We start from the raw sequence: 26,357 nt of genomic DNA, 5'->3' as shown, positions 1-26,357 counted from the left end.
AAAGCAGGGTATGTTGGAAAACATGCAGGAATGCGGCCCTCGAGACCTGGAGTTGCCCATCCCTGTCTAGGCTTTAAGACGCCATCACCCAAGAGCCTCACCGCCAATAATTAGGGACTTATTACACAACATTTTTCGGAAACACAAATAAATCTTTACTCACATTCCTAATATCTTTCTTCATTGTATCATATATAATGGAACAGCCTTTTTTTTTTAGCAAGCAGTTCAAAATTATACAAAGTTGACAAAATCCCCAGAAATAAAATGAATAGGTGTGATTTTTTTTTTGTTAATAGACCAGAGATACAATACAAAACAAAAACTCTTTGACGTCGTCTCTAATTCTCAATGAATCCCACCTCAATTCTGTGTTAGACAGAGCACCTTTTTATGACTTTGTGTAACAGTTTTGTGGTTTTCTGTTCAAAACTACAACACAAACAGAATAAAGTAAAACCCAGATGAAATAAACAAATCTACAAACCACAAGCTGAATAATTTTGCTTTGATGTTGGCTTAAAATCTGAGAAGCAACATTTGTAGCAGTTCCAAACTGTCAGTTTCATGGTAATAATTTAACAGTGGAAGTATCAATACATGACACTGCCTTTTATATCATGCTGCCATCTGGAATTTTAAAATATAGTTTAAACAATCCTCTAAGGCTTTGCCTTAACAAGATGTGACTTATCTGTGTAAGTAAAATAACACGTTAAGTTCAAAGGGAGTTTGAAGCTTGTTCTAGCACAGCCTCATCCACAAGATGGGTATCAGCTTTAATAAGCTAATTTTCCAGTCCACAGCTGAAGTTCCTGAATCCTCCCGGTTAATCCAGCAAAGAGGACTGCTTATGCTGGTAAGGCCTTCTGCTCTCTGCTTATGAGCAGCTTGGAAAGGAGCATCTGGTTGGAGGCTCAACCTACTAAAGCAACGCAGCACTCTGCATGTCATTATCCAGTCAGCACAGCTTAGACTACACTGCATCTCCATCGCTCTCTCCCATTCTCCAACTCTCCTATGTGCACAAACCGACTCTTCTTTCAGCCACCCACTAAACACACATACCCAGCATGCACACAGAAACCGAGCCCCCTTAGAGTACAGAACGAGCTGAGCATGTCGGAACAGCCAGAAGCTACAGCGCAATTAAAACCATTTGTAATGTGTCACACCACGTTACCAAAACTAGGACAATTGTATGCTTTGTAATACCATTTCAACAGATTATATAATCTGATGAATCAAGGCTACAGTACTAACACAATTTACAAGCTGCTTGGAGGCCCAAACAACAATCAACAAAAACTGAAAAGCGAATGGGTGCGGGATTCACGGCTCTTATCGGGTTTTCAAATCTGAATGAGCAAAGGGATAATCTGCAGACACTTGTAGACTATTAAAATCTTGTGTTACTTCAAATTTGTGTCATTCTCAGTGATGTACCGCTCTTCATTTTCTTTTGCCTCAGTGATGGTGAATGGAGCCAGGCTCAGTAGGATTAAACACAACAAAAGGCAGCAGATACTGTGAGCATCTGGCATCATTAGACCTTACCCCAGGGCTGATTTTCACTGAATTTTCAAAATTTCCACTACATGAATGTACATATGTAAACTAGCATGAAGCCATCTGCGATTCGAAAGACGACAACAACAAACTTTCTTTTAAGGACTTCATTTGACAAAACACTTCTGAACATTTTATGACCATAACTCAAAGAAAGAAGAAAAAAAACTGTTTTAGTTGAGGCACAAAACCAATTAAAATGTTGCTTTTAATAGCCTCTTTCAATTGACTTTTAATGTTCCCTGAAGTCTCATTAATAAATTTAGTCACAAACTGGCAGCTTGAATTCCCAAAGCATAAAATACACCGTTTCACAGGCTTGAATGAGGTAAATGAAAGACTAAAAAGTCCTTAAAAAAATAATTGTGTACATAAAGGACCAAGGACCTCCTTCAGCTGAGGAGGATCTTTTGTTTTTGACACGTTTAGCTGACAGATTCCTCCATATTAATATGATTACCTCTGACTTTTATTCCCTCTGCCATCTGAGCAAGTCTTCCATTTGCTTTACCACCAATGTGTTTTAAATTAATGCACTTTCGTAACTTGAAATTTGACTGACTCAGACAAGCAGTTTCTGTGTTAGTTCAGCACTGAGGGAGACATAATCCCAGAACTCTAAAAGGGTGCAGGCTTATGTCAGAGAGTGATTGATACATGCTTACATAAAGCCAACCCATTAAACCCTGTACAATTTCAGGGCAGCTCACTTGGTAAGTGCTGCTCCCCGCAGGGCTGTCCGCCTGGGAACATGCTGTACGGCACACATATACCTCACCCGAGGAGCTCAGCCTTGCCTGACACTCTGCACGCTGCCTTGATTAATTGCTCATCAAGCTGCAATAGAGTTTAATTAACTGATGAAGTTGATCCACCATTCTCCTTTAATCTGCGCCTTTTTATGCTTCTTCTGCCTGAAGCTGGAGGGCGGAGTAGATACAGCAGTACTCAGGGTGTCACATTTCTCATTAAAGCCCCCAGTCTGCACTCATTTTACAATCACTGATATTTTAGTTTTAAAGTAAAGCGTAGAAAAACTTTTTTTTCTTCACATATTTATTGAGAATGGGAAAATTATTTCCTTTAAGTCCCACTCAAATCATCTTTTGATCTATTTTAAAAGCATCCTTAGTGGTCTTTTAATTTTAATTATGATTATGCAGTTTTTAGGCAAATTTAAAAAAAAATCATTTTCTAGGACAAAGTTTGTGAAGAGCAGCAGGAGTTAATCAGAAATTCACCTCTGAGTTGTGGGCAAGACTGTTAGTGCGAAGGTAAGCCTTTGCTGATTTCCCGTCATTTATTTCTTTACACTTTCTCCCACTTGCTTAGAGCCCCTTACAACCCCCGACCTAATATTAGTGGTGCAACAAAAATGGCAAGCAATGTTAGAGCTGCCAGCTCGGACGAGGAAAACCACACATGGATCTATTTGTCTGTAAGTGGATGCATCAGAAAGGAGTTGAGCAGGGAAACTTTGGCCGGCCCATTTCTTTCAAACTGCATTTTTGTTCTTCTTCTGATTCATCACAGTTTAAATAAAGAATACTTTAAAATGCAGTTTTAATCCTAAATGTCCTCCATCATGAGGAAAATGCTACAAAAAATATCTTATAAACAGCAAAAACATTGTTTTAATTGGAGTGGGTCACTCTAATGACTTATTGGTAACAAGAATTTTGTAAAAGAAACAGCCAAAAAAAAAATTTATAAATAAAAAAAAAACACAGATCAGTGTCAGATTCTTTTTCCAGCAAAATATGATCCAGCCTCAAACTAAGCAAGATTGAACCAAAATGAAAAGGATCCAATCTTTCACAACAGGGGTACCAATACAGATCCTCAGCCCTCTTAAAAACCCCTTCAGAAAACAAAAAATCTTTGAACTTTGACCTGAACAACACAGAACACTGCTGTAGTAGATCTCTAGGTTTACGTTTTCTTTGAGCAACTCATGTTGACAATCTGCTGCACTTGATCTCACCAGCCTAATAACATAGGACAGCGACATGTCGTCCTCCAGTGCACATGTCTGTGGGAGGCTGTGCTTGCAGGTGCAGAGGCACCTTTGTCATCCTTTTCCTGTGTAATGTGTGTGTCAGCAGAGCGCGTGCATGTAGCGGAATATAATGCCCGCTCCGTGGGAGTTAAATGTCTTAATGCAGCTGGAGCAGGAACATTGTTCTCTGCACCTTATCATTTAATTACCTCTGACAGTCTTCTGCTCTTCCCTTTTTAGGCAAAGCTTGGTTAATCAAATTACAGAGGTAATGGAATAATTAGAAAAAGGAAAATGGATTTTACCCTGCCCTAACAGCAAAAGGTTCTTCTACTGTACATCATACTTTGATTTCTTTTCTGTTTCATTATATCTACTGCTAGGAGCACTTGACAAAAAAAAAGGTGCAGAGGAAACATGACTGTATTCATTCACGGATGGTACAAGTATATATGCTACAAATTGTTAATAAACGCTAAAATTGGGTTAAAATATTGACTGTTCCTTGCTAGGTCCCCTTATTTCACATATTTCTTTTCAGTGCACATTTGCATGCCTTTTATTTCCTTCTTTATTACAGTCCACTGTGTTCTGAGTCCTGATTGGCTGTTAATCAATCTCTGTGCCGTGTCCCCTGCACAGAATGCATTCAGCTCACCAAATCCGGATCGCAAACAGTTCTTTGTTTTTTATTTCTGTAATACGGGACTTATTTGTCTACAAAGGTTTGAACTTTGAGAGTTTAAACAAGAGAGAAAAGTGTGAAAATGCTAACGTTTGTCTGGGAAAAGTGTCTGAAGTGTGTAGTGAGGAGTTTTCACAACCTTAAAACATCTATAGCTCATCTTCGTGAATTTCACTCATCATTTTTTGTAGAACGTAACCCCCGCAATAAAAGAAGATATACTGAATGTGAGAACTGGACCGAGTGATCCCTCCCTCCTGACGTTCCAATCAGCAAGTACCACGAAGCCAAAATCCCATAGATTTCTATTGAGATATAAACAGCTGTTACTCAGTCATTCTATTTGTCAGGCTCTGAGACCTTTTATTTGTTTTATTATGATTTTGCAGTGCAAGTTATTCAAGTTATAAACTGACCAATCAGATGAATGAGAAAAAAATAAAAGTAGGTGGTGCCTGCTGGCCTAATCATTCTAAACCTTTGACTGACAGGTTCTCCTAAGCCCATTTTTAAGTGGAGGGAGTGTGGACCTCCAACAAGCTCACCCCTGCCTGGCAAGAGTGGTTGCCATAGAAACATTGACACAGGCTGACTCAAACCAATCACTGCCTACTGACGTCTGTATTGTAAAAAAAGTGAATTAACTTAATTAGATAGGAGGCGGAAGGAGGTCATTTTTTATGAGTGACATCACAATCCCTTGGTCCAGTTCTTAGATACAGTATAAGTAAAAACTGAGTTGAAGAACACCTAATCTGAATCAGATGAGTTCAAATGACTCATCAAACCCATCAAGTTATCATCCAAATAAGTGTAGAACAGTTGCATTTCTTCCATCATCCCTTGCAATGACTGACAAATCTGGCCAACAAGGATCCAGCATGAAAGCTTTTGCTGCAGCAGTAACCTTCTTACCAATGTCTTTACAATTGGTTGTGAAGTTTTAGAATCTGTGACGGTGCAATTGCCTTATTATCCAAGGATAATCTCTCTCCAGAATTTGACAAAAAGTGTGATGGATGTGAGTCTTCCTGCAGTTTTGGGAGTAAAAAAAGATGCTCTCTCACTGATGCTCTTGGATGGAAACCTAGAAAGTGAATTTTTGTATAATACTCTAACAATCCACAGATTTTTTCAAACCCGATTCTGATTCATGCTCACAATTCAATACTGGTCTATGCGGTCAAATCAGGAACAGCTCGAAGTGAATGAAAATCCGGATTGAAAAGAAAAAAAAAGTACAAATTTAAAAAACAGTTTTACATAAAAGTACACACTGTAATAAAAACAGAATTTGAAAAAGAAAAAAATAGTTAAACTCTAAAGAAATGTTGAAAATGAAAATAAAATTTGAAATTTTAATTAAAAAAAAGCAAAACACGGAGGGATGACACAGGGCACAAACAACAGACACTGTTTTAAATTGGAAATGACATCACTAGAACCTCTATCAGCCGATGTCAATCATGTCTAGAAAGCCAATGGGCTCAAAGCTCCGCCCCTACAAAAAATTAGAATCAACTCTGAAAACGAAAATTGGATTAAAACTTTAACTAAATATGGAAAATAAAGAGGGAGAGAAACACAAATACAAAAATAAAAATTAAAAAAAGTTGTTAAAAATAAAAGAGAAAATATAGCAGTTTTAGGTTTATAACTTTACTTTAAATCCATGTTTCAAATATATATATTTCTATTTTTTTTTTCATTTTTTATTTATGTTAAATTTGCATTTTTTATTCCTTTATCTTCAGATATTCAAAATGTCCTTCATCGTGTGTACCTTCAAGTATAAAACTCTTTTCAAATCTTTTTGTTTCTTTTAAAATGTACAATCTGGTTTTTCCTTCCCTTTAAAGCTGAGCCTGATTTGACCCCACACTGGTCCTCCTTTGTTCCCAAATCCAAATGCAGTTGGAAGCGACTGGAGTGTCAGAAGTGTGGGTTGGCTGCTTGTGTTCCTCATAAGATGCCGCTTGTCTTTTCCTTCAATGACATTTGTTGTCTGTCTCCGCTCTTTCTCCCACTCCATCCAGCCAGTGACACATTCCATCAAGAGGGGTCAACAGATATCTGAAAATTCGTTCTCTCGCACTCAAAGAAATCAATTCTCGTCTCAGGTGATTCTGCTTTCTTTCCACTTGTGACAGCTGGTTCACAGCTGGGGTGAGTCCACCTTCGGATTCCCTTCTATTCAGGCAGGACTTCCTGTGTCTGGGCACCGAGTCAATCTCACTTCATATGCATGATTCATTCTGCTGCTGTGTGTAGGAACTCACTTCTCCCACCCTGCAAAAGCGCCAGTGAGACTCCACCCCCATGATGCCATCAATCAGCTGTTGTCACACTACATAAAGGATATAGTCGTTCCTATATGACAGATGTAGGGCATCAGTATGTGACAAGGGGCTGCCAATGACTGAAAGCTGACTTTAAAAATACCATAAAGTCCTTTAACAGCTCATTTTAGAGAAAGTTCTCTCAAAAATGAAAGAATTCCAACTTAGACTACCATAAATCAGAAACTTTCAAATTATTATAACAGTATCAGGCTGCAGTCAGGCCACAATGGCTTGATAAAATAAAAATAGCGAGAAAAAAATATTCTTGACCTCTGGACTGACTGTGGTCTGTGGTTGGCATGTATGCTGTAAGCAATGCGATCTAGATTACAATGAATATGCCAAATAAATCCTGACTGTTTATGCAGTTAAAGGAGAAAAAAACAAACAAAAAAAAAACTCCACAATCTTTCTAATTATACATATAACCAGTCAAACATAGGAAATCAATAGCACCTCTCTGATTGCCTCTTCTTTTGCCAGGAAGTGATTCTACCAAGAAATAAAACAAACGTATATTGCTTGTTCAGAAGAATGTCTTTTTATAGCTGAAAAATTGAAGACACTAAGCTGAAAAAAAATACCCCATTCTGCCCACAAGTCATGTCAATAAATGTTCAAAACTACAGTTGAGCTATTTGGGTTATGCAGATACTGCTGCAGTAAAAAACTAGCTAAACTAAACAATGTTAAGCACAACCAACTGACTACTGGTAATGTACATATTACAACAATTTGCAAATACATATTTTATATTAAAATATAATATACTGTGGAGTCCATGTTTATATGCAGCTGAAAAATGAAAGTGAATGTGTTTTGCACAGACAAGTGACATATTTGTTACAAAGTAAATTAAATTAAGGCACAGATTTAAGCTATTTGTTCTAAAATTACTGCAATGTAGTTTTTCAGTAAGACAGATAAAAATGCATAGGGGAATGATCTTCAACTGAAGACAAATGTCTAAATCTTGACATTTTACTTGGTTTAAAGTTATTTCATTTCTCTTTGCTTTTTAACTTTCCAAGCTTTTCTTAGCATCATCACAGCCAAGGATTTTTTGTCTCATTAAGAGAAGAAAGAAAGTTATTATTAAAATAAGGCAAAATCTTTTTGCTCCATATCTTGACAATAGAAAAACTTGTTTAAGACTCAAAAAAACTAATTTTACTGTAATTGTTGGTTCAACTTTGAGGATTTTATTTTAAAGCTTAATAGATCTTGGCTGGTCAGAATGGCATTCATTGCCACTATTTTGGAAACAAAAATGTAGATTTATGTTGTAGTAACAGGATCTATTAGGATGAGCCAACTAGTATTAAGATCATTCTCTTATTTTTATCACAATTTTTTTCTAAAACGAGTAATATTCACTTATTATACTAGTTTTTTGTCACTGTATTTAAAAGGAACTTTTATGTTTATTAAAAAGTATATTCACTTCATTTTAGTAGAAGTTGAATTTAATTTTACAAATTGAGGTTCTTTGCCAATTCCCATATAGAATAACCAACATGAATGTCTGTTCCTGATATTTGACGAGGGAAATAAAAGGAAAGAGGAAAAAATCGTTTTGAATCAAGTGACAGGACACTAAAATAACAATTCGAAGGAAATAGTGTGACCTGTGAAAAACCCCACACCCTCTACTCCTGCAGAGTTCTGTTTCGCCATCAGTGCTGCTAAAAATGCTATAATTCGGTTGGACACAGCGCTGTGGATGTCGTCCAACAATCTTCGACACCACCATTAACTGTAACACTGAAGCTATCTTACATTTGGCAGCTGCAGTTGGCAACTCCTGCCTGTTACATGCACAGCACAAATTAATCCTCGAGCCTCTCTGCCTTCAGAAATGTGCAGCAGAAATAGAACTTAGACTTACATTTTAATTCTGATAACATAAGGTAAGATATCACACCAAAGAATTTTATTGAATTATTTTTGGTGGACACGTGTTTAACATTCTGATGTTCTATTGAAACCAGACGAAAAGTCACTTAGACAGTTTTTTTTTGCAATGTAGCAGAAATCTAAATTCTGCTTTAGTTTCAGTTTATTTTATTTTTTGACGTATATTAAAGCCTGGTGTAGGTCAATTTAAAATTTTGATAAAAAAACTACGCTTAGATCTGCAGAGGCTTTAAAATGTTTCCATCTGGGGAAAAAGTGGGGGTTCTCATGCAGCTGCCCAGAGCCGCGATGAACAGTTGTTATGCCTGGTGAGTTATCTACAGGAGCTGGAAAAAACACACAAGAAGACACCAACATTGAGCTAGAAATTTATGTTGCCAATGGCTGTTATTTAACTGAGTTAAAGTGTTTTAGGGTACATTTTTACTTGAACAGAACCCAAAGTACTCGGTTCTTTATACTTTCCCAGAACTCGGAGAGTGCCGAGCTTTAAAATTGCCACCATCAATCATGAGGTTTTAAAGGATGCAACAAGCAATTTCATGGATGATTTTTTTTCTACGTCTTCAACATTATTCCCCATCAGACCTGTGTGTTATTGTGGCCTCTTTTTCTTCAAAGCAACCTTTTTTTGACCACAGCACTGCAGATAAGGAGCGAAAGAAAGTTTTTTTTTTCCTGTAACACGTTTAATACCTCATCCAATTCTTGTATTTGCATTGCTCAAATGACTTTAATATATATTTACACATTTGAAACAAGAATCGTTAGACTATGACAATATGACAAGGACTGAGCTTTACCTAAGCCGTGGGGATTAAACTTTTACATAAATCTTTCAGATAGCGGAGAACAAGTTCCATTTTACTCTGTTCTAATTTATTTCTGTTCCCTGTCACAAATACATTTTCAGTCTATGCTTTCTTTTTGAACAGAAGACCAAATAGGAATAAATCTGTCTGTCTGTCTGTCTATCGAAAAAAAAAATAAGGTTCTTGTCCACGAGATGTTTTTTAAAATACAGCTACAAAAGATACAATACAGAAAATAGGACATTTTTTTCTTGAAACAATGTCTTTTTACTTTCTTAAGATTTCATTTTTGCAGTGTAGAATATAACATTTAGAAAAATAAAACATAAAACACAGGAGAAGGAGAACCCCACCAGTTCTATTTAAGTAACTCTAAAAATAATTTTATGGCTAGGCTAATAACTGTTGGTTTCAGACTATTTTACGTATAAGTGCTAGAGCAGATACAAACAGAAAAAATACAAAATAAGTAATTAGACACAAAACTAATCATAAATCATCATGGGTCTCTATTTTTGGACATTAGAGTTTTTCTCAGTCGCTTTGGTACAATTCTCAGATCAGAATGAAATTCCCAAAACTATTTGTTCAATCTTCACATCATGATGTCACTTGTGCACATCACATAAGCAGTTTCTCACTTCTTTGAACAAGTTGCAATTGCTTTGGTACATCCATGCAAATGATTATGTACAATTCTCTGCTCTTTGCTACATTATCAATTGGTTATGTCATGTTGATCAAAATGTATTCTATAGTTCACTGTGCAATAGTCTTACTCCTCAAAACACCTAGTCATTAGTTCATCGTATAAGTCATTAACTGCAAAATGTTTGACCAAGTTGTCATAATGTGACAAACATATTTCGCTGCGTTGCAAGAGAGGATATTCGCTGTGATGTGGATGAGAATTTGTCGCCTAACATACAGGAATGACAAGAGGTGTAGGAAGACCACACCAATTCCTACTGCACTGCCTGTACTGTTGTACAGAATATTGTCTCATCTTTTTTTCCCTTTGTGTTACTGTTTGCAGTGGGTTTTTTCTATGTTGGGATGACATGGTCTGTCAACAAATTACAATATGAACAATAAAGTGTAAATGTGAATCTTGTCCAGTCTCTTGCAATTAAACAAAAAAAGGTGTAACTTACATTTTACAACAATTGTCATCCAAACTTTAGCCATAGTTTACTTCAGAACCTCCCTCTAAAGTACACAGGTATATTGACAACATGACTGATGACTGTTCGTAGACAATGACACAAGGACTTGGCATTCTGATGGCACTGACATGTTCAATGACAGAAAGACTTAGTTTTGAGAGATGAACTAAAGTTGTTGAGCAAGTTACAGGCTTTTGCAATAAATCCATAGTGTTTTGCTGTTTGTACAAATTGTTTTGAGAAATGCACACACGTATTTGCAAACTTCAATTCGGATCTGAGAATTGTACTAAAGCGACTGAGAAAAACTGTAACTGATTTCATTGTGAGATTGTGTCTAGATAGTTCTGAAATAGTATTTTTTTGGATCACAGAAAGAAATGTAACATTTAAAAAACCTTACTTGTGTCATCATTTTCAGCTGTAAAGGTCTTTTTACTACAATGTGCACATTTGAAAACCAAACATTCCTAGAAGCAAAATGTTTTTTCAGAGTGGGTCAGGAATGTTTAACTAGCTGTTGAATTAAAAAAAAAAATGAAAAAAATGACAGCAGCAAGATTTACTTTAGCAGTTTTTAACAGGATTCCCGTACATTGTGGCCACAGAGAAGATTTCATTGCTCCCTTCAACAAAAGACCTCCAGCTGTAAGACGAAAGATATGTAGAACATTTCAAGACATGTAATTTAGGAATGTTCAGAAAGGGTAAAATGTGCCTGGAAACAGTTTTTATTATTTATGGTTTGAATTAAACAATGCATTTTTTAAACAGAGATCCCTTGTTTTCAGAAGATAAGCAAACATGCACCAACATCTGCCAGCTCAGACCACAAGAATAATAATAAAAAAAAAACCTCCTTCTGTTCTAGACTGACTTCAAGGTGTCAGTGAAAATGTCTGTTATGGCCAGATAGCGCAGCCACAAATCTAACATCGAGCCGTCACAAGGAGCAAGCGCGATTCATTTTGAATCAAAGACAATTTAGGATGATGGCAGGAACAGTTGTTTATTTTTCTGTCACCCTTTCCTAATCAACAGACTCCTGAAGCAATCAGCAGTGATTTCAACTGATCTCAATCACCACAAATCAACCATTAGAAGCTTTACTCTGTGCATCCATTTCATCTAAAGACTCCAGCAGGCAACAAAAAACAAATAAATAAATAACTCTGTCAACCTAGTAATTTTGTTATCAATTTACAGTAATTTTCTCTTGTAAACTCAGAGAGCCAGTGAGGAGCACCTGCTCAATAATAAATGGTGTGGGAGTAAAAACTGCCAGTGGTGCTGACAGCCTCTCTAGTCTGGAATACCATCACAAGAAGAGACCGAGTGACACATATTTGGATGTTTGTCATCTCTGCAGAGCTGACCGGGCATTTCCATGATCGTTCTCTGCGTTCTGATGCCGCCTGGTCTTTTCTTTGCTGTCCTGTCTGATGCCACAGCACAGTTTGGATGAAGAACAAACAGAAAAAAAAAAATCCAGCACAGACACGCTTTAACGCTGATATAGTGTGTTTGCTGCTCTGTGAAATTATCTGTACTTTTTATCAACTGCATCCTATAAAGAGGTAATAGCCACTGTTGGCAACACAATGCCACAGAATGACTAATTTGCTCCCTTGGGCTGTTGTTGCTCACAGTCTCATTCATCTTAACACGGTCCATACTGGTCATTTTGTATTCATTAATTCCTTATCATTACAAGGCAAGGCATTCTAAGTCTGCACTCTGCAGTGATTGAATGCTTAACTCGAAAAGATATTGACAAAATTTAATTGTTTCACCATTAGAAAGTCGATTGAGTTAGCTCAAATGAGTAGACATTGATTGATGGAAGCTCATGAGTTGAATCGATATGAAACTGATATTAGACTTGTAGTTCACAAAATGTACATTTTTGAGTTGATTAAGCTTTTTCTGATAAGCCAATGTTGTTTTCATGCTTGTGTTTTGATTATTTTTTGTCAGATGTATATGTTAGCTCATGAGTAAAAAAACAAACGTACACCTCACTACATAGCGGCCAATTCTTCTTTCTGAGGTCTTTAGTTTTTTTTTACTGTGTTGCTTCTTGTTTAGAAATGATTAGATGTTGATTCCACTTCTTCTGATTTTTTAAATTTCTATCCTCCATGTGATAAATCAAATTATGTAAACCCAGGATTATACTTTTCTGAATAGAAACCATTGACTGTATCTAAGAACTGGACTGAGTGGCTCCACCCCCCGGCGTTCCAAACAGGAAGTACTCACAAGCTCCAAGGAGCCAAAATCTAATAAGCTGTTCTATTGAGAAATAAACAGCTTTCATTATATTTGTAAGAATAACCATGTCTTATTGTGTTACTTATTTTAAATGTGTTTTTGCTAATCAAAAATGTTTTCTTTCTATTATTTTGTAGCGCAAATTGTTCAAAATATAAATTGGCCAGTCAGATGCCTCAAAAGTATGTAATCTCACGACAAAAGTTTGAAACGTTAACATATTTCAAGTGGTAGGGTTTGGCCTTCCAACAAGTTTACTCCTGATTGGCGAGTGGTTGCCATAGAGATGATGACTCGGACTGATTCTGGCCAGTTGTTGGTTGCTGGTGTTGTGTGCCTCAGAAATGGCGTATCGCGGTCTACTGGCGACTGAATTAATTTTTTTTCTTTGGCGCCACAAGTAAGTTTTTTTTTTATGACATCACACTCACTAGGTCAGGTTGGCAGATATGGTCAGTGATAGAAATCCAGCTGACATTAGACAGATGTTTTTGATTCATCCACTTACCTGTACCTTTGTGATTGGAGACATGCAATTGCTAAACGTTCTTTTCTTTTTTCAGGTAGACATAAACAAAGTACTGAAAACAACTTACAACTATGTCTTTATGAATATGCAAACGGCAGTTGCTTCACAAGTATAACACCCTCCGTAGGGGGCTGAGGCAATGTGATGAAGACCTGTGTCAAGCCAAGTGAGCTGGAACTGATGGTTCACATAATGAATGGTCGAAAATAGACTGAGAATTAAAGCTGGCCTGGGATGTTAATTGACTATGATTCTTGGGTTGGTGCCTTCCAGCCCCAGGCTCCTGTTCCCTTCCCTGAGCTTTTCTGTATCACTTTGCTTCTCCGCTCTGTCCTATTTATTGCACTCTGTGCTTTAACATCTCCTGAGTTTGCCTCTTAAGTCCTTCTTTTCATGTCCTCTGTGTTTTCCTAGCAAGTTTCCTCTACCTTGAAGGTATCTGAAATGTCAGAAATAGAGATGGGCAGGCATGTGACACACTTTCCACACTGAAGCCACCACTTACACACATTTTTAAAGGACTGGGGCAATCCTGTGAGAGTTGTAACACTAATGAGACTACCATGTTAATATGCATGAACAGACACAATGAGAGAAAGAGCAGCAAGTTTACAATTTACAATGAACAGTTAACATGGCATTGTACTGATATCACCTGTTTAGCATTCTCCTCCATAATTCATCTGCTCAAATAGGTGACCTGTGCACCTCTGCAGTATGTGTGCTGGCGTTGCTGTACACTGATAAATATGCCAGAAAACAGAAGTAAGATGGCATTTTATTCACTAGAAGCAATGTGAGTTTTAAATATTGATAGATATATCTTTCTTATAAAGAAAATAAAACCTCTAAAAGTAATAAATTAATCCAAAAAAATAAATGTATGTGTGAAATTCAAGGCTTATGAATCTGTGGCTAGAAGTAGGGAAGAAAACTAATCTGAATGAACTATGAATTAAAAGGTATTTGTTGTGTTTTGAAGACTTTTTATTCAGCAGCTTCTCAGTAAAGCAGCTTTTGTGTCGATGTAATATACACATTCTATTCAACGATAACAGAGCAATTCAAGATGCCGTCAATACAACGTCCAAAAGAGAAAATACAGCCCAGCAGAGGCAGTTCAGTTTTGATAATAGAAAATCAGACACTGCTGAAGCTTCATGACCATCATTAATCTTCTGCCCCTGAGTCTGACTCAGAGTGACTGTTAAAAGAGGGGAGGAGATGCAGAAGAAAGCCAAAGGGAGAGTCCAGAAAGAATGAGAGAACTGAATTAGAGAGCAAAATACAAACAGTTTTGGTTATGGACATCAAAGCAGCGCTAGAAAGGAAAAAACAACAACAAAACGATTAAAGATAAGAGAGAAAGAAAAAAAACTAAGAGAATCCTAAGAAAATAAATTGACCTTAAAGGAAGTCCCTCCACTCACAGCAAATGGGTAACTTTATGACCCAATCTCAGATTATATGGCATCCATGTTGGATGGTGATCGATCATTCCAGTTTTCTTCCACATCACAACCAATTAATCCATCTTACAGTTAAAATGCTCCACGTGTCACCTTGTTGATGGTCCCCTTACAGATAGATATGAAGATTAGATAGTGTTTTTGTGAAGGCAGCTGTGGGCAAAGTTCTGACCAGAGCGTACAGAGGCTTCCATTGATTTGTGGCGCCGAAGGACAGACGGAGGTTGAACTCAATGGGTTGTGGGGCTGAGGCTGCCTTGGCTGTCAGGCTTTAAAGGCTGTTGGAGTTCTGAGACAGCTCTGCGTACACAGGCATTTATCATCTGCGAGGTAACTCGCTTCTCTGAAAGCAAGTCAGGCGAAAAATGAACAGCTGCCACGGCTGCACTGACATGGACCCAACTATTCTTTCTGCGTTTTCACTGTACACGCTTTCCAGAAACAGGAAACAACTCAGACGTATTGTCAATTCAACACATAATAACTCAAGAAGGAGGAGCATTTTTTGTCTGTAGTTAATGTATTTTAACTGACTGCTTTCCTAAAGGATCTTTAACAGGTTGTAAATAAAAAGGGAGGGATCAATTTCTCACGTAAAACGGCAAACAAAAAGGAAGAGAAAATGAAAGCTATGGGCAGCGTTGCATGGCCCACAGGTGCTACCCGCCCTCCCCATGCTGCCCCTCATTACCTGTTTTTTACCTGCCCTCACCGGCTGAACTTCCCTCTGCCTTTGCCACCCTGGTCAGAGCTGCATGTGACAAATTCCTTTTTCCAGAATGGCAAATTTTCTTATGGTTTATCTCCATAGCAACCATTTCATTTTTTTGGTCACCTGAGGAAGGCAAGCAGGTTTATGTAATTTTTAGAAAAATCGTCAAAAGTAAATTTTGGGATTTCCTTGACAACGTAGATTTTTTGTTAATCACGCCCACGTGCTTAACATGTTCATTAAATATGTCATAATGGTTTTTTTTTCAGCTTCAGCCAACGATTCACGGTGAAAAATGTGTGAGTAATAGATGAACGCCACTCTTTGAGCTTGTCACACAGACATTGAAACATTGTCATTTAAACCAGTTGAACTTGGAGCGATCAGGGACTCGGATTTGGTAGTGATGTGTAGGTAGCGTCCTTTTTAATTCACAGAAGTGCCATAGATATACCTGCAGTGCAGTAAAAAAGTATGGTAAGAGAAGCCTTTCCGTAAAAAAAAAGAAAATTTTCTTTTTGTCCTTGTGACCGAACATCCAGAGATTGAGTGCCATCTTCTTGAAATGTGGATTTTTATTATTGCTGTATGTTCAGCTTTCCAGGATCCACATAAGGAATCAGCGCAGTTGGAGATTTGCTTTGAAAGAGTGTCACTCAACTTAATACAATTTTAATAGCCAGAAATCTTTTTGTCTGTGGGATATGGATGCAGACACTGATGTATTAATGTTTTATGTCAGAAAATGCTTGTGATTCTCAATTTTCAATTTTAACATTGAATTATTTTATATTATGATTTACTTGAACACATTCTGGTACCTTTGCTTAGCACAAAAACATGGATTTCACCCACCTGATTCTCCTGTATCCTACTATGCCTTTATCCTTTTTCATTCTGTCTGTGCCCAGCTCATGGCTCCATATCTCTGTCTTATTGAAACTCAAACAGAATGTGGGCCCATTTCCCTGTGCAGCACCGAGTGTTGGGGAGGACTGCAGATTAAAAAGCCTTCCCTTGGGTGCGCTCACCAGGCTGTTCAGCACTGCTCGCGAGGGAGATTCACTACATACATTCTCTTTTATGGCCCTTTCCTTATTCATCATAACACAGCTTCAATTTTATTAACTTCTCAGGCCAAGCATACATCTTCCCTTCTGCCAACAGTCTTTTCCCATTTTATCCATACAGCCACCAGTCCACCAAGATCTTCTTGATCTATACAAGCACACATAAACCAATATGTCCTACTTCTCACCAGCAAGAAGGCAAACTCAAAAATAGAAACGGACATGTAAATGATGAAAACTCCCATCAAATCATGTTTTTTATCTTGCTGTTGATTCTGCTATAAAAGTAAGAGTAAAGCAACACCTCCAACACTGTCTATGTTTGTGACATCTCTAAAATAAACTAATACATTGAGAATATTTATATTTTGTGGATCTGCATATGCAAGGCCAATGTACATGGAAGTATGTCTGAGTACACATTTTATATTACACAAGGTTCTACCCTCCCTTAAGGCAGTGTTAGCAACATTCTGAAAACAGATGGTCATTGCCCTCTTTGCCATGAGAAAAGACATACGGCATGTTCTTAAATCCACCACCTAATTCCCCCGACGACAGTGCATAATATACCAAACACTATAAAAAAACATAAATACCATGTGGGCGGGAGACAACTGCAGTTTAATCTGTAGTCTAAAATAAAGGTTGACAACTCATGTCAGACTTTGCATGGGTAGGGAAAGCACAGAGTTTACTTGTTCACTATTTTAAGTTTCTGGAGTCAACAACATGGGCGCTCTTTAAGCCAATGAAACTAAATCAGAAACTAAGATACACCAATTCAAAGACCTTCCCCACCACTTGGTTCAAAGATCCACTCCTATTAATCATATTTCTTTTGGTGTTTTAACATGTTTTTTTTATCATGATGGTGGATATACAGTATAGTAAAAGATTATGCCAAAAACTGCATTTCTTTATTCAAATCGTTAAGAATCAGAAGCAGAGAAAAAAAACAAAAAAATAAAAGCTTGTAGTTGTGACGTAGAAGCTACTATTGGCAGGCCAGATGCTCCATCCTGATGCCTCCACTTGTAGACGATTAGTTCCATGGACGTCTTTGATTTCTTCATCTGAGCTGGCATCTGACTCACAACTGTACGGCTGGATAGATCCAATACTGCTCCCCATATTTGTTGCACTGGTAACGTTGGATTGAAAGTGTTTGGGGCTGAAAGCTAATGGGAGAGCGAGTAAACAGAGAGCTCTTAGCAGTGATAAGGGGAAGGGGGGATGGGGTTGCTCTGTGCTAACGGTTGCCAGCTGGAGCTAACCCCAGTGATCCCGCCCACAACTTAGATGTGTTTTTCTAATGAAACTATGACAGGTTTTTGATTTGGGCTAAAAATGCCATAATCATCAAAAGATAATTGAAATGGGTATTTAAACCTTGATTTTTGGGTCAATGTTTTGATTTGTGGATTGCAAAACAACAACAAAAAACTAAATGCTCAGATGTTTTTTTTTGCAAATAAATGAGTAACGATGAAGAAAAGCCTTCCAGTTGGCTTACACTAATCATGGTGTAATGTAACACAACGCATGTTTGTAACTTTCAACTTAACCCTTGTGAAATCTTAGATGACCCCACCCTCACTTTGATATGTTCTTCCTACCATGACAAAGGTGGATAAAGGTGAAAAGATTTAATGTAATCCATGGACACCAGTGAAGATCACAAATCATTGAAGAAAAAAGGTTCAGCGCACTGTCTCGTGGGTCTAGATGACCCAACTCCCAACGTTAAAGTGCCTAGGATAGCACAAGGGTTACGCAAACGTATGTCGTTGGGATGTAACAATTCCCTTTCCACATTTGATTTGGTTATGAACATCCATCTCAGGTAGTTATTCAGGAATGTGTTCTCTATTTTACAATAGCAATCGCATTGACTTTTATTTTATGTCTTCAAAAACTAAAACCTGTTTAGTGAAGAAAAGAAAGTAACTAATGAACCGATCTTATCTTCATTTTTAATAGTTATGGATCTTGGATAGTCTCTTTGAATTACAGACAGATATAAGAAAAAAAAGCAACACTTCATATTTCATAGAAGATACTAACCAGCAAGGAGACGTCAAACATTTAGGCTGAACAGTTTACTAATGTTAGACGTCTAGAGATAGAGGGTTAGAGTTTAATCTACTTTTTAGCGTTTCATGTCTGAACAGCTCCGTTTCATTTTGATCAATTGGCTGCATTAGTGTGGTTCGTTCCAAGTAATATTGTTAAAACCTAATATACTCTTGGAAAAATGACTACCATTCATTTTGAACTGAATTAACCTTTTTCTTTTTTCTATCTGTTAAATTCAGATAGTGTTTTATGGACATTATGGCACAATGTTTTTTTATGGCACAAATACGTTGAATATGTGATTTAAATTAAATGTTTCCATAAGATTTGGTTTTAAAATAAATGTGACAGAAAGATGATGCATAACGTTTGCTCAAAGCTTTGCCTAAAACTTTGAGTAAAATTCTGACAGTCAACTAAAACAAATTATTTAAGCTCCCAATAATAAAATAAACGAAACTGAATTGAAACAAATGGATATGCTCTGCAGTAAATTAAAGATTCAACGTTAAGCTACAAATGCCGTAACATCAAAGAGAATTCTACACTATCATCAACCATACCACAATGAAAAAAAACAAAAAAACGAAATGGAGCCAAATCTGTTGTTTTGAAAAGTCAGATTGACTCCATATGCTGCTGCTCCTTGTTCTAGCTGCTTATGAGGGAGACAATTTATTCCCCCGGCAGCACGAACCACTTGTGACATTTGGCTCTGCAGCATCAGATGGTTCATCCAGCTGTTCCAGACCCCCCCTCAGCAACATGCAGAGGTTGAGCTAGAGGTGGTGCACTCTTCAGAAAAGTTTGGATGGGCTAAGTAGACAGACTTAAAGCTGCCAGACTTTCATGTTGAATTTTTCACAGAATAATCCACTCTCACTCGCACACTGTCTGTTGTTTTGTGAAAGTAAATGCGCACCCAAAAAAGCAAACACTTTCAAAACGGCTGCATTCCAATATCCAACTGGATCAACACAATAAATGCATTTTTCCACAGCATCCTTTCAGAATACTACGTGCATCTGAATGACCTTCTTAATATTTACAATGTAGCCGGGGATTGTTTCTCAAAGCCATTTCAAGCGAAATGCTGTTTTGCCAAAACTACTGTTTTTAGAACATGAAAACATTGGCTTCGAAGACGCTGAGTCAAATCACAAAGCACCTAGGATAATTTTCCAGAGTGCTGCCATCTTCATGCAAAAAAGCATATCTTTTTATTGAGGAAAAATATATTTCTTTACAGGATTCACAACAAAGCTCTTTGTAGTCTTTAGAACAGACTTTCCAAGGGACACAAAGATTTTTTTATCCTATAGAAACATATGAAAGGATCAAACTATAGCATTACCTCTTCTCCTAAAATTACTCTTTCTTGTTTGTGACTATATTGATTCTATAAATTAAAATTGTACAACCTATAAGGGAGAAATAGTGATATCTTTTGGTTAGGCATTTATTTCCTGGAGGTCTATTACAAAGCTCAGAATATCAATAAGCTTATAACGATTTTTTTTGCACAAAATGATTAAACCATGATTAGCCATAAGAATCGCTGCATGCATTTACATCCCTGCTGCCATTTGATGCACCCATAACTGCCCCACTCACTACATCATCAAGTATGTTCAATAGTTTAGGCTGCTTGTGCTGACCCGGTGGAGGGGTGGGTGGGGTCACACGGGTCAAAGGAAATCTGAACATAAGGCTATATACATGCTAAAGAGGGAAGGCTGTGGCAGACACCTTGCTTTGCAAGTCTGATAAAATGCCACCATTAGCAGAAGCATCCAGGTGTAACGTGGCCACGAAGGCTGGATATCCAGGCAGGATGGAGAAACTCTAAAGCTTTGTTGTGGCAAGAGCAAATCCAAGCTCGCTCTACCAAACATTGATCTCTGTGATGGCTCAATAGACTCTTTATATCTTTGTGTGTATGTGGACATTCATTTATTTTAGTCTTCTTAGGCAAAAGAGACAGAGGGTGTGCGCGGCGCACTGATTTCCAGAGACCTGGATTGCTTTTAGAGCTCAGATTTCCATACTTTGCTATAGGGTGCTTTCTGTTGTAATCACTTTATCACAGTAATTGAATTGGATTTCATTTTCCTCTTCTCTGCTTCGCCGTATTGTGTCAACTTATCTGCATTTTGTAGGTGAAAACTTGACAGTAAAGGATCCCTTGCTGACCGTCCTTCATCAAGCACTCCTATTTGCCGAAGCCGTTTAATTGAATAGTTCAAAACAATTATTCACTGTAAGGGTTTGTGCTTGCTGCTAATTAAAATGAGTTGACATAGCCATGTGTGTTGTGGTGGCAGTTATGCAGGATATATTGTTTTGTAAACACCACAGTGACAGCGTGGAGGGCACTGTGTGTTTGTGCCTCACAGAAAAAAAAAAAAAAAAAAAACTACAATATTCATAAAAAGATGTGCTTTGATTACTGTCAAAACTTGCATAGAAATACCTGCACATCAGTTGAAAAAAATGGTTGATCCACCTTATTAAACAAAACAAAATATGCCCCATAGATCTACTTTTACTAGCATCAGAAGCAAACCAACCAATACATAAAACTCAGACAAGAGAACAGCCCAAATATCGCTGTTGCACATTTCTTCTCCTTCTCCCATTTGACAGGGAGCAAGAAGTGCAATTTTGTGAATCTTCCCAGCAGATCAAAGTGCTACCATGTTCTAAGTACTGCCACCCACCCACCAGCCTCTCCTATGGTAGAGCCCATCAGCACTAAGATTGTAAGAAGTGCCAAGACAGCCTGATTAATCTTCTAATAGTTCTAGAGCAATACAGACAGATAGCTGAGAGGTAGAAGGAAAAAGAAGGAGAGAAAACTGCGCTGGGTTACTGCACTACACCTTATGTTCCAACAAAGAGGTTAAAAACCACATAATTGATGAAAACAGGGACAGTCTACAGGTTTTTTCCTGCATTTCAATCTTTGAAAATATAAGGATCTTATGTAAAACTGCTGCCACACTGCATCATCATCTTCTATCCGCTCTCTGACAAACTCAAACTCCCTGTCTTCTTGACGGAATGATACGATCAAAAGGTTTACTTAAAGATGGGAAAAACGGAGCAGAATCAAATAAGAGGGGGAGGTTTCTGCGGCATCTTGGGCTTGACAAGCACACATGTGATAGCAATTCTTGGAAGCAGAAAAAAAGTGAGAAAAACTGAGTGAAAGTTTGTGCTTTGAACAGTTCTGGGTAACAAAATTCAGTGCTGCGTTGTTCCGGTGAGGACGTATGCGGTACTACAGATGCCGTGTAAAAACGTAAAGTTTGGTGCTTCATGTTGGAATGTCAATCACTTGTATTCTGTTTACCTTTCCAGTGATTGTGGGCGGGTTCATAAAATAATTGGTTTGGCCAATACATCCGTATAAGAAGGATTGTGGCCATACGAGAGCACAGAGCTCCAGGCTAAATAAGGGATGGGCAACTCCAGGCCTTTAGGGGCCGGTGTGTCTGCATGATTTCCAGATATCCAACTCATGACTGATTACCTGGCTTAGGTCTGTCCAGCCAATTAGAACATGCCAGAGCAGGGTATGTTAGAAAACATGCAGGAATGTAGCCCTCACCCCTGATTATGCCAAATGCAGGCATGTGAAAGTTTGGATTTACTTCAGCGACCTGATTAAGAATGACGTGTGAACAACACTCAGAAAAAAAAGACCAATGTTGTGGCAATGAGCAGTGAAATAGGTGTGTACTTCTGTGTGTGTAAGAATGGAGATGCAGACCATCAGCAAGAATTAAATAAAACATCTTAGCAGGTTCCATCACTCTCCTGTGATGCTGCTAAATGTTTTTGAAATAATTTGGCATGTTTTAGCATTTTTGAAACATCGAGGACCATTTAGGCACCAGACCTTTTCAAAAGTAGGGGTTCTCGCCCGGGACTAAATAAAATCCACACGGGACCCATCTCAAGCAATGAATGTAATGATAACAAGAAGACTAAACAACAACCTGAGTTTATTCATATGCCAGGTATCTTTCTTATTGAAGAGTTAAAACATTCATTTGAATATTTTTCTCTATAAGCTTCAACCTAATGGCAAAGGGGGCAAAATACGGTTTTCTTTTTCAACAATTTATGTTTCTTTGGATGTCACCCATAATTATTACATCTTGTGAAAATACTGCGTCTTGATGATACCACATTCTCCTTCTGGCTTCACTTCTCTAAGATTACACAATGTGACAAACTGGGTGGAGCTATAAATAAACGTATGTGAAGAGACAATAGGTGGGTCCTTCCGAATGGTGTCAGAATTGGTGCAGGACCCAAGTTACGTCAGAAATTTAATACAAACCGCCCACGTTTTTTTTAGCCCAAGCTTGAGTCAAAGGTTATATAAGCAGATGTGGCCGTTTCATAACAGGAAAACAGCCAGCACCACAAGAACAATGGCAAACTGCATGTTTTGCTTGTATTTAGAGGCAGCAAGTGTCACGCATGTTGGCAGGTAATACAACATGTCCAAACATTGTGCACAGGAGACAGAAGGAGGGCTTGCCTATTCTTCCTGCAGCACCGCTCTGTTGGTTCTTGTATCGCCTGTCTCCTTAATTCATCTGTCTCGTGTCGCTCCAAGAGGGCCTATGATTCCCAAACTTTCTGTGTTTAGTTTATTTTTGTTTTGTTTTGCAGCTAGAGTGCTTTTTTTTTATTTATTTTTTTAGAATGGAAACAACATGATGCTGATAATTTGCAACATCAGACAAAATACAGGTAAGGCTTGCAATTATTTTGGAGAGAAATGTTATAATTTTGAGCCCAGCTCTTTGTCAAACACTAATTACAGACTTTCACAGTAAATGTTATCGGACAATGATTTGCGCAGAATTCACTATTTTCTATAGGCAACGAACGGATCAGAAAACACAGCATGACTGCTGCATCGCAGCTGCAGCGGAGAGAACATTTGGTGGAAAAACAAGATGAAAGTACAAACAGGACTTATAATTCTCAGATCAAGCTCGGTTTTGAGGTGTTGCTTGTCAGAGTCAAGCACTGTTTTGACAAAAACCCTTTACCCAGCAAACAGAGGAACCGTGTTGAGTGACTGTCAGCTTTTCAGTTGGTCCATGACAGCGTCTGTCTTCATAGAGGGCTTTTAAATTGGTTTCGGAACCGATTGGAAATGGTTCTTTTACTATACACTTCTCATAACTCTACCTCTCATCAAAGCCTGGCCATCATTTATCTGGATGATGACGTTTCCATTAGGCTCTGCCAGCCTCTTACTGCTGCGCTGTGAATTGTGGTGCTGGGGGGATGAGCACTGTTAACCAACACAACAACAAAAGGATCCCACTGGCTGGAGTGAGCAAAAGCCTCAATAGAGGCAAGGCAGTTCATCAGATGACTGCTGATCCAGAACACACAAAGGCAGGCGTATAGACACACACACAAACACACCCTTTTTCTCCAAATCTCCTTCACGCTTACTCTCATTCTTACACAGACAAACACACAATTTTACAGATCTAACAAATTCAGACAACAAAGACGAAGAAAAAAGACAGAACTTGGCTGAGGGGAGTGTGTCTGTCAGCTTTTCTTTACCAGTTTCAGTGTTTCATCAAAGGTATGAAAGGCCCATAAGGTTTAGACGCCAATCTGGCAGCACTTTCACGCAGAACTGGGGCTCTTTCAAAAACTGATATATACCTCCTCTCTGCGTTTCGATCTTCATTACCTTTATTTCTAGCCGCAGCTCACATTTACAGCTGGGCCTTTGTTTCAGGAATCGGGATCATTCCAAAGAGAATTGGGGCTTTTTGCTCCTCCAATCGTTTGCAGGTACTGGGTTGAAGAGGTCTGGTGACATTGTTGGTGTTAATAAGAACACAGCTTTGCCTGGTGTGTGTGGGTCAGCAGAGACATACGCTGACGTCCCACTCTGGGAGTTTTAATTAGATCTACATGACCGAACACTCTTCCACGCTGTCCTTATCAGCTATCCACATGATTCATGAATCATCCATCTAAGTGCTCACTAGATGTGGAAAAGCTTTCTTTGCTGTATGTAAATATTTACTCTACGCTAAGTAAAACTACTATTTTCCTCTGAGGGTTTTCTTTTTTCTCCTTTGATAGGATAGCAGGAAGCAACCTTTCTTCCATAATGATCTCATCAGGTCCAGATCCTTGACCTTTGTGCTTTGCTGTAAATGTCAACTGTCTTTATTAGGCCAGTGATGAGTTTATTGAAGAATTCCCACACAAGGTCACACACACACACAAATTCAAACTGCCAAGGGTTCTGTCCTTCACTGGACTTTATATCTAGGATTTCAATGTGAGCTGAAGATTCATGGTCCTTAGAGCTGTAGGCAGCCCAATGTCAGCACACAGGACCTAGTACGATTGCTGTTTTTTTGCAGCATTACCAATGGTGACCATGGTGGTCCTACACAAGACTGTGTTAAAAAAACAAAAACAGTAAAAACACAATGGTAAAATTAAAGCAAGACAGAGTGAATCTTCTAGTAGTCTAGAACCTTGTTGACCTCCTTTTTACTTTACAATTTGCTCTAATTTATTTTTAAAAACATTTTTTTTGTGGGTATTGTTTATCTATCCTTTTAGTACAACTCCAGCTTCTTTTTTTACAGATGCTTTTCATCATTTTTTCATCTTTTAATAAATAATGCATCTGTGCATTCATTTGCTTACACAAAGTATCCATTACTTAACTGATCTTACTAAATTATAATACTAAGGTAGAACCAGAAAACATATAGGTTAAACAAAGCTTCACCAGGACTTTTTCATTTCACAAGCTAGCATAAGAACTGGAGCGTGTGCTGGAGCTGCTGTGGTAAATGTAAAAGTTCTGAATCAGCGTTCCTCTGCAGCTCCGGTTTATAACGTTGTGGGTGATTGGACCAGGGAGGCAAGTACGACTGCCATAGTGATAAATGTGGTGCATTAGAACTGTCCACATGTGTATGCTCAGGCTTTCCTGCATCTCTGCCTTGTTTAGCATGCAGTTCTGCAGAAAGCAGTTGCTGCGTGCCATTCTCGAACAATTCTTTGGAAATTGTTTTTCTACTATTTTAATACCTGGAACTTTGTGGTTATGTGAACATCTCTTATGGCAAAACAAGTCTCTACTCTCTTGCAGGAGCTGGCAGAGACCTAAACCCTCATGTATTAGGAGTTGTGAAGGTAGAGAAAAAGTAACATTAATATCGTTTTGCAGTGTAGTGTGACATGAATAAATCTTACATACAAGGCTAATAAATACGAGTGGCAGTAGCAGGAAGTAAGATTAAGTCTAAAGCTGACAAAGAAACTTGTGAAGTAGCTTCCATCTAGTGGTTTTCTGTGGTTTAAGCCTACCACCTCCTTCATTTCTTGTTATCTTGTTCTTACTTGTCTACAAATAACAGGTTTTCCTTTGGTGGCAGGCTGGATTCTTACAAAGCCCTTCGTTTTTTTTGTGTTTTTTTTTTAAATCTAAATCTAATTCAGCTTTATCTGTTTTCTCTTTCTTTCTCCTACATCATATCTTTTGCTCTGTCAATGTCTTTGGGTGTTTATCTGCCATCAGGCACGGAAAGGTAATAAAAGGCCAAAGCATTAAGGACCGCTCCTCCGCTTTGTCATTTTGTTCATGTACACCCTCTGTTTTGTCTTCCATTTTGTTTGTGGCAGCAGTCGCTATCAGCTCGATAGATGTCAGAT

The 26,357-nt window shown here is 38.0% G+C and overlaps 1 protein-coding gene across 39 annotated transcripts in view; it reads right to left on the bottom strand.

Annotated features, from left to right (window-relative positions):
• Window positions 1–26,357, bottom strand: part of nrxn1 (neurexin 1) — a 261,829-nt gene that overhangs the window by 51,572 nt on the left and 183,900 nt on the right. The gene's annotated exons all lie outside the window — the stretch shown is intronic.

Source organism: Oryzias latipes, chromosome 15 (assembly GCF_002234675.1).
Source record: "Oryzias latipes chromosome 15, ASM223467v1".
Classification (NCBI taxonomy): Eukaryota; Metazoa; Chordata; class Actinopteri; order Beloniformes; family Adrianichthyidae; genus Oryzias; species Oryzias latipes.
This window is presented reverse-complemented; position numbering and strand designations above follow the sequence as displayed.